Raw genomic sequence first — 10,615 nt, 5'->3', positions numbered from 1 at the left:
CTTCAATGAAATATCTTTACATCTTGGTTCCTTATACCCTGATGTGCTAAGCTCCATTGTTCAATAATAAGGTTCAGTGATGAATATATATTGCACAATAAATAATGACACAGGTTCATGAATCATTCATTCTCATTCTCATCTCATCTCATCTGTTTATTGATAGTTTGTTCATTTTTCATCTTCTTTCTAAGTCATTTTCTTTTATAACATTATTATTTCATCAATCTCTTCTTTCTTTCATCTTACTAACATTTCTTCAAGATACATTTGAGTTAAAAGAATATTCTGGCATTATCATACAAAAACAAAAGTGCATCCATATAGTTTTAAGTTGCATCCTTATAGTTAAAAGTGCATACATATAGTTTTAAGTTGCATCCATATAGTTAAAAGTGCATCCATATAGTTTTAAGTTGCATTCATCTAGTTTATATTACATTTAATAACCATTGCATTCACAAGCATCATTCATAAATTATATAGAAAGAATCAAACCATTCATTAATCATTACATCAAAAATCACGTAGAAACCATTGCATTCATAAATCATATAGACATGCATCGCATAACTCATAGCATCATATAACATACATGGAAAACAAAGCATAATAGATTTCCGCCAAAAAAACTGCATATCATATATATATAACTAAAAAATGATAATGTGTCCGAATACAATAATCATAAACAAGCCTGAAGGCTCAGATAACATGATCTAAATGTCTCAATCGACACTACCTCTGTCAACAGGTGGATCCTGCCCACTAGATCTTGCCCTAAGATGTCAAGGTGGACCCATGATTCCTCCACTGCTAGTCCGTCGAGAGGTAGATCGACTCAATGTTCTCCCATAAAGGCACTAAAACTAGGCTCCCTCTGACCCTCAGGAATAGCTCTCTCATAAGCCTGTTGATAATAAATAGCCTCTTGTGCAACAACAAAATATCTATCTGCCTGTCTATGTGCCTCTATCACAGGTCCAAATAACTGATCATATGCATCCATGGTGATATGAGCTCTCTTGGTTGCCTCATCTCTCTCTCTGGAGACGATCCCTCTTGGTCTCTAGTGCACTGTAGTCTTTGCGGTATGCCTCTCACTCAACATATCGTCTGGCGACCTTTTCCTCTAAACTTCGAATCCGTGGATCATTCTCATCTCCATCACCACCCTGTCCTCCCCCCCCTCTGCAACAGGCACGTCCTCTAGCTCTGACATGTCATCATCATCGTTGTCTTCACTGCTTGATGACTCTAAAGAATCATCGTCATCCCCGCTGCTCATAGACTTGGTGTCTCCACCAATGTCTATGTCCTCATCTCCTCCACCCTCCTCTCCTCCTCCCTCCTCTCCTCTATCATCTCCTCTCCTCTCCCCCATGTTGATCCTCAGTCACTATCTAGGATGTCATATCTATTGCGTTGTGATCGGAATAGTCGAATCAGTCAGTGGAATAGGCCTATGTCTGGCCCACCATGCATCATACTCAAGATTAGTCCCTCGATCTACCGCACTTGAATCCAACCCCACTATAATGCTTGAATAGCATCAAACTTGATAGCCACCACATGTGATTGTATGCATACACCCCAATCAGAAACCTCATGAGAAACACGAGCAAAGTACGTTGTAATAACAGGTGTCACTTGGACCTCCCCAAACTATCTAAGTACCCATCCTGGAAGAGACATCTCAATAATCCTCTGAGTCTCAACGGTCCTCCCAAGAAGATATCTCTGTTGTCTGTAGAAAGGCAAGTGTTGTGCATCATCTGCCCAACCGAGGCAATCTAAACATGGTCTCCAAATGAAATGTTGCAAGATATCAAGATGATGTCGCCACTACAAGGTGTTACTCGAACCCCTGTGTCTAATACCAGGTGTGTATCTATACACATAGGGCTCATTAGGCTACAAGTCAACATGAATAACTGATCTTGAGATAGAAATGTGCTCCCATGCCCAAGTCTTGAGCAATGTCACACCGCAATTGATCGATCAGTATCCTAGGTATACAATGTCGTGCATCTGATAATAAGCCATGGCTAAAAGACAAGGACCCCAAGCATATACTCGACAATGCACAATCATATCATGGAGCACTCTGCCCCATCCAACTGGAAAGCCATGACCTCGTCTGTCAAGAATCAACAAACCACCTATGATACTGCACAATACTATAGTAAGATCATCATAGTCCAATCGAGCCCAAGGGATATCATAATGACCACTTATCTGTAAATCCTGCTCCTCACACTCAAAAAGGGCACACAGTCCAGCAACGCCATTGTCATGATCATATACAACTCTTGCACCATGAATGGGAATATGCAGTATACACCAAACATCCTCTAAGGTAATGGATGCCTCACCAGTAGGAAGATGGAAGGAACATGTCGTAGAATGCCACCGCTCTACTAACGTTGTAATCAAGGCCCTGTTGACCATAACCTTTGGCAAATGTAAAACATGATATAAACCTAGATGTCGGATATGTGCAATCTCCTCATCAAGTAATTCGGCTCGAAGATCAAGTCCACTGGGTCTGCTCTGTCAGCAGTATAACACTCCAATATTCTCCTGCATAAAGAAAATATTGAAAATGTCAGATATCAGATAATGCGATTACAAAAAATTATCAAACGCATGACAAAAACTTCAATTAACAACGAATGGGTGAAGTTAAATACTTATGTAGGACATTTAACACCATTGTGGTACAATTAATGCTTATGCATAACAGTTGCAACAAATGCGTAGAATTTACAACTAATACGTGAGCAAATAAGCGAATGCGTTACACTAAGCACCTATGCGTGACACTTAAGATTTTGCGGTACATTTAGAGCATTTGCGTGACACTTAATACTAATGCATTAAAATCAACAAGCGTATGCATGATGACTAAAAATTAGCTCTCTAGAAATTTTTTGAAAAAATTGAAAAAAATCAAGCAAAAATTTGGAAAAATACCATGTCGCCAGTCCCCGGAGGTCTCTGATAAGAACGTACTTGGTCAGACAAGTGCACTTGTGCCCTATAGCCAACCATGATGATCAAATACTCGCAAGAAAGCAAAAAAAACTCGCAAGGATCTCTAAGAACTCACCACAATGCAAATGAGCAAATGAAAAGCTAAAATCTCTATTTATAGCTCAAAATTAGGGTTTTTTTCCCACTCCGATGCTTGGGTCCCCATTATCTTCAAACAACTTGTAGGCAACTCAAACGATCTTGAAAATGCACAAAACTTCACACAATTGCTCATTATACCGATATAAAAAATATGGTCACAATTTCTGAATTTTTCGACCACCTTTTCCAAGGGGGCATATTTACACTATACAGTGTTACCAAGGCATACTGGGGCAATTTTTTTTCGTTTTCTTTGAAACAACATCATTCCAACTTTGTCTCAAAGAGGGGAAAATGTAGACACCTAAAAATGTCTTATTGATCATGTACTAATTATTCCTCTAATTGATTAAATAATTATTTAATTAAGTTAATTAATCTTATTCTTCTAATTTCATATTTCCTCATTATCTTACTAATTATTCCAATTCCAATTTATCATCGTTTAATCAATTAAACCATTTTTTAATATTAATTAAATATTTGTTATTTAATTAGTTCTGATTAATTCCCCAATTTAAATAATCTTTATTATTTAAATAAATTCCATTTTCAATTTCTATCTCTTTTCAATTAATCATTAACCATTTTCTAAATATTAATTAAATATTTATTATTTAATTAATTGTGATTTTAATCCTTTAATTTAAATAATCATTATTATTTAATTAAATTCAATTTCTAAATAATTAAATAGTTTTTTAAAAATATTTAATTAACTAATTGTTTCTTTTAATTTCATAATTCTTCTAATTTCTTCTAATTCCAAATTCAAATTCATATTCTTCCAATTTCTTCTAATTTCAAATAAATGTGCATGATTTCAAAAATCAAATTGAAAATCAAAGTCAAGTTCTAAATATATTCAAATAACAAATTAAATTTAAAATAAATTCAATATTTGAATTAAATCTCATGCAAAGATTAAATTAAAAATCCAAGTCAAAGTTCAAGCACATGCTAAATTAATCAATTCAATCAATTAATTAATTAAATCAATTATCTCTTCAATCTCTATTTCTATCTTTTAGTTAGCTTTTTCTAAATAAAGCTCTCAATCAACTTTCAATCAGTTAACTATCTCCCCCTCTTTATTTCCTCCAATCATCCTTTTTCATCTTTCAATCAACTTTTTCTCGATCAGTTAACTCATTTAATCTATTCAATCTATTATGTTTCACCTCTAAATCAATAGTTCAACTATCAATCAACATGTGAGCTCACCTGAGTTCCACCTCTTGATCAATCTATTCCACCTTTCAATCAATTATCTCCAATTATCTATAAATTGAGCATTCAATCCTTCACAATTCCTCTGAATCATGAACTTTGAATCTTTGTGTCATTTGCAAGTTGCCAACGCGATATCTGAGAGCCACCATACGACAAAGAGGAGAAGAGCAATGGAAGCTATATGCAGTCTTGGAATAGGGGGAATTGATTGATATATCTTATATTCCCTTTTCTTGCTTCTGTGTTATTTCATTGTTTGTTTGTTTGAATTCTAATTAGGATAGGGATTCGTGATTTCCCTTTCATTCCTAGTTGATATTACATTTAATGAATTTATACATGCGAGAGTAGCTAGAAGCAAATTGCGGAGTAGAATGGAAGAGTTGGAAATTCTAGATTAATATAGAGCTGATGTTCATAGATTGTATGACCAAGTCCTGTCTAAGATACGAACCAAACAAGGATGATCAAAATGCTTTAGTAGTGACATCGAGGTCAAGCATTACTGCCCATTATCTCCTACTTTGTTTGGGATATGCATTAACAAGTTAAAGGAATAGATAGACAAGTTTGGTGGTGGGGGAGTTCATTTGACCAATTATGTAATAAAGTTGCATCTATATGCTAATGATCTTATTTTAATGGCAAAAACAACACAATATTTGAAAGAACACATGAAGGCTCTAGAACATTTTTGCCATGAGGAGGGGATGCAAGTGAACACTAGCAAAACTAAGTTCATGATCTTTACCTTGGAGATAAAGAAGGTCCATAGATATTTTTTTTAGGGAAATCTCTTACAAATGGTCAATGAATATAAGTACCTTGGCCTAGACTTCCACAATAAACTTAGCTAGGAAACATGTAGAGAAAAAAGGATTTAAGGGGGATGGAAAACCTTATACTCACTCCAAAATAGATGTAGAAGAGATGAACTATGAGACTAAAAAAATAAGAAAACTCTTTATGGACTTCTTGTGGGTCTGGTGGTATTATACGGATGTTAGGTATGGGGCAACAACACTTCAACAAGGAAATGGAGGCAAATAGAGAGTATACGATAACATTTAATTATGAATAGCATCAAGATTAAATCATCTATCCCATACGAGAATGTCCTAGCAGAAGTGGGGTATTTTCCTATTAAGGCATTAACTATGTTCTAGTTGCTAAGTTATCTAAGAAGATTAGAAAACATGGAGATACATCGCTGGCCAAAAATGACAGTGTGAGAGAAACTAGACAGAAGGAAGATCACATGGATGAAAGAAACCATTAAATAGATGAATAAGTGGGATATTAACATAAAAGATTTCCCAAATAACAATGGAGAAATAAAACAGTACGTGCAATAAAAATTCAAGTAAAACATGTGGACAAGTCAAATAGAGAGGAAAAAGGAATACTATATCAAACATTTCAATCACACACATGACCATACATAAAAGAACTAATAAAATGGAATGCTAAAATGTTAATTGCTCAGATGAGAACTAGCTCACATCAACTTAGATGAGAAACATGAAGATGGATGATACCTTAAGAGGAATGGGAAGATAGAAGATGAAGATATTTCACTCAAGGGGTGGTGGAGACAAAATGACATTATATCATGGAGTGTCAAGCCTACAATGATATTCAAACCAACTATGCTAAGACGTTGAATGTAAACACCATGAGTAACCTATTTCACGAAGAAAAGATAACAAGAGTTGTAGATTTCCTAATCAAGATATACTATAGAAGATCCAAGATGTAGAAGGAAAATAAGGTTTAGCAATATTTTGTTTGGGATTTGTTTAAGCTTTGCATGCTTCCTTTGCTAGCTATCTGTGGGTCCTTAGACCGTTTGGCCTCGTGGATGTTATTAAAAAAATTCAATCATTCATTCTACATCATTGAGCCTCACAAACCATGGGGCACACCCCAAAATCATGGGGTAGGACACATGCTCAAATCCATGTGTCTAGATGGAAGAACAACTACCAACAGGGATTGGAAGTTGAAACCATTTATATTAGCAAGAGCACTAACCAAATGCACTCTATGCAAATGGTGGGGAATGAAATATTAATGGCTGTTGTGTTAGAATTGGGCTTGACCATGTTTCATCTAATGTCGAAAGACTCAACAGGTTGTTCCAATGGCCATACCTTAAAGCCTTTCACTATTTTCCAAGTCTAACTGAGTGGGCATGATAGGTATGTGGTGTATTCTACATCTCTATTCCCACATTACCATGAATTTCCACCCATGTTATGGCAATGAATTAAAAGATTTAAGGGGTGCCTATTAAGGTACACCTAGTTTCTCATCACCCCTCTTGAATATTCCTACGAAATGAAAGATTATGGTTTCTCATCCTCACTCTTGAATATTCATAGATTTGTTGTTCATAAGATTTATGAGGAGGTTAAAGTCAAAATCAGAACTTCATCTAGCATTTTAAATAGCTTTAGGAGCGATATTGGGGTCAAACAAGGGTGACCTCTATCTCGTAACTTGTTTGGCTTATATATTCACAAGCTTGAAGAGTGGTTAAACATGCAAACTGGCGAGGGTATTCAATTGGGTGAATTTGTGATAAGGCTACTCCTTTATGTGGATGATCTCATTTTGATTCCTAAATCTACCCTTGGTTTGTAAGAGCATTTATTTGCTCTTGAGCATTTTTTCAACATGGTGGGAATGAAAGTTAACATCAACAAGAAGAAAGTCATGGTTTTCTCAAATAGAAGAGAACAAAATTAGCATAAGTTTTACTTTGAAGACAACATTTCTGAAGAAGCTATAAATTCCAAATACCTTGGAATTGATTTCAACAAAAACTGTAATGTACCCAACCGCACGGTACCCAAAATTCCACCACATGTCACATACCACTATGATGTATTGGCGCTCTCTTACGACATAGTATTTGAGGGAAAAGTACCCGAGGGCAATTATTGAGGGAAATTACTGAGGGAAGTACCCGAGGGAAATACTCGAGGGCAGAGTACTCAAGGGAAGCACCCAAAGGAAGTATCTAAGGGCAAAGTGCCTGAGGGAAAAGTACCCAAGGGAAATGTGCCCGAGGGAAGTATACCTGAGGGAAAAGTACCTAAGGGAAGTACTCAAGGGAAAATACCCAAGGGAAGCACTCAAGCGTAAAGTACCTTCGACACCTTCGACCCTCAATCAATGGTACTCGACACCCTTCGACTCTGTACGTAAAGTTCCACTCGTACGAAAAAGTAGGTTGCACACTTCCAAACACTCCGTACGATAATGTTACTTCCATTGAAGGATCCAATCATAGATAATTCCTCCATCGATAAGATTATTACAGATACGAAAATGAATTATCAACATAGAGTATACACCAACAAAATTGAATGGCCAAGAACTAGATATTTGTAATTATATTTCCACATGGTAGAGATAGATCCGACAATGAAGTACAAAGTAAAATATCATAAATGATATCTTTGATGATAGTCTAGGGTGGCTGCTAACCACCAAAAATGTGACTACAGAATAGGGAGGATCTTGCACCTCCGAAACTACAATAGTTTCAAACTTCAACTAGAATTCGCAGATACAAAGAAAATATAAAATTCACCATGCCTACAACTATGCCAAACTCGACCTTATAAAGAGCTCCGGGAAGATTCCCAAAGGGTTACAAGCATGCCAACAATAGTTTATTATTTTATTAATTTGGGCCCCTTTATTTAATAATTTAATTAATTAATTAAATAAGTCCTTATGATATTATTTAAAATTTAGGACCACTTAATTAATTAACTTAATTAAGTCACTATATTAAAATTGGGGACATTACAGTCCTCTCGACCCAAAGATTGCTTTCTCTCAAGCAATCTGTAACTATATGCCATTTGACAAGCTCTGGGATCCCAGATCATGCATGGATACTGGTAGCCGTATCCGTTGGAAGCTTGATGCCGCACCATGACTGTGAGCACCACCTCAAATCCTCAATCAGCTTGTGTTGCTTCACTCTGATATAAAAATTGCCCTACTCGAAGTTGAGGAATAACTCATCAAAATCCAACTTGCTTTCTTCATATAGATGTCACTTACAAGGAGAGATGACAATCATGCACACCTCATGCCCAACCAAAGGGTAAACTTCATATTCAACCAACTGTAGAGATTGCTCTTGCAAGGGATCATTGCTAGAGTGCAGTTGTCATAAAATTTTAAGTGTCTCCACTTGAAGGGACAATTGTTGTCTCTGGCTTGTCCATATCCATATCCTCCTGTTGTTGGGGTGAACATGTGAACTTGTCTTTATCTTTCTTTGATTCAGATTGAGTTTTTAATTCAGGATCCAACTCCTCTTTTCTTTTCCTTACATAGTACCTATCAAAGGATTCAGTAGCCTTGATCTCCTCAGGTTCACTTGAGTATTCATCAAAGATTCTGATAACCTCCTCATGCACAGGTATACTTTTTCCTATCAAAACTAGATATTCTTGAAATCTCAAAAGATTCTTCCTCTTTTGATATTTGTTATACCACTTGGTGATTTTATTGGCAACAATTTCATTATCCCTTTCTTCCATTTTTGTAGTCATCCCAAGCATTCCATAGGCTGATAGGATTTTGGCTCTGATACCACTGTAATGTACCCAATTGCATGGTACCCAAATTTCCACCACACGTCACGTACCACTGTGATGTATCGATGCTCTCTTACGACATAGTATTTGAGGGAAAAGTACCTAAGGGAAGTATACTCGAGGGCAATTACCGAGAGAAGTACTCGAGGGCAAAGTACCCGAGGGAAGCACCCAAGGGAAGTACCTGAGGGAAGTATACCCGAGGGAAAAGTACCTGAGGGAAGTATACCCGAGGGAAAAGTACCTAAGGGTAATTACCGAGGGAAGTACCCGAGGGAAGCACTCGAGGGAAAGTACCTTTGACACCTTCGACCCTCAATCAATGACACTCGACACCCTTCAGTTTCGGATGTAAAGTTCCACTTGTATGGAAAAGTAGGCTACACACTTCCAAACACTTTGTATGACAATTCTACTTCCACTGAAGAATCCAATTGTAGATAATTCCTTCATCAATAAGATTATTGCAGATACGGAAATGAATTATCAACACAGAGTATACACCAACAACATTGAATGGCCAAGAACTAGATATTTGTAATTATATTTCCACATGGTAGAGATAGATCCGACAATGAAGTACAAAGTGAAATATCAGAAATGATATCTCCAACGACAGACTAGGGTGGTTGCTAACCACCGAAACTGCAACTACAAAATAGGGAGGATCTTGCACCTCCAAAACTGCAACATTTTAAAACTCTAACCGGAATCCGCAGATACAAAGAAAATATAAAATTCACCATGCCTACAACTATGCCAAACTCGGCCTTATAAAGAGCTCCGAGAAGTTTCCCGAAGGGTTACAAGCATGCCGACAATAGTTTATTATTTTATTAATCTGGGCCCCTTTATTTAATAATTAAATTAACTAATTAAATAAGTCCTTAGGATATTATTTAAAATCTTGGACCACTTAATTAATTAACTTAATTAAGTCACTTTATTAAAATTGAGACATTACAAAAATCTTAGTTGGGAAGGCTACGAGAAGAAAAGAACTTTAAGAGGTTGGAAAGCATTTTATACTCAAAAAAATAGATGCAAAGAGGTAGAGCTATGGGATTGAAAAACCATCCAAACTCTTTTCGGGCTTTTGGTGCTGTCAGTTGTCCTTTATGGGTGTGAACTTTGGGCCAACAATACCTCAATCTCTCAATGGAAGCAAACCAAGAGAATTCAAAAATATTTAATCACAAGCAAGTTCAAAATTAAAAGTATAGTTCCCTATGATATCATGTTAAGTGAAAGTAGAGTTGCTCCTATTGAAGCTATTTCTATGGTGCACCTCATTATCTATTTAAAAAGAACTAATCAAATGGGAGAAGGTAGATGGCCTAAGGTTGTCGTTATGACATATTGTGCAAAAGAAAGAAGACGTGGATGCAACAAAACATCAAATGGATGAGGAAATGAAACATTTATTTGAATATGTGCCCCCCAAATAAAAAGGAGATAAAGGCCTTCGTTATGGATAAGTTCTACAAGAGAATTCAAGGTATTGGGCTAGGAAGAAAGAAACAATACTATATTAATGAGTTCAACCCCATGTATGATCATCTTCAAAAAGTTTACATAGCAGCTAATATATCATGGAGAGTTAAAATTCTTATTTCTCA

Source organism: Cryptomeria japonica, chromosome 8, assembly GCF_030272615.1.
Source record: "Cryptomeria japonica chromosome 8, Sugi_1.0, whole genome shotgun sequence".
Taxonomy (NCBI): Eukaryota; Viridiplantae; Streptophyta; class Pinopsida; order Cupressales; family Cupressaceae; genus Cryptomeria; species Cryptomeria japonica.
Note: the sequence above shows the minus strand (reverse complement) of the source record.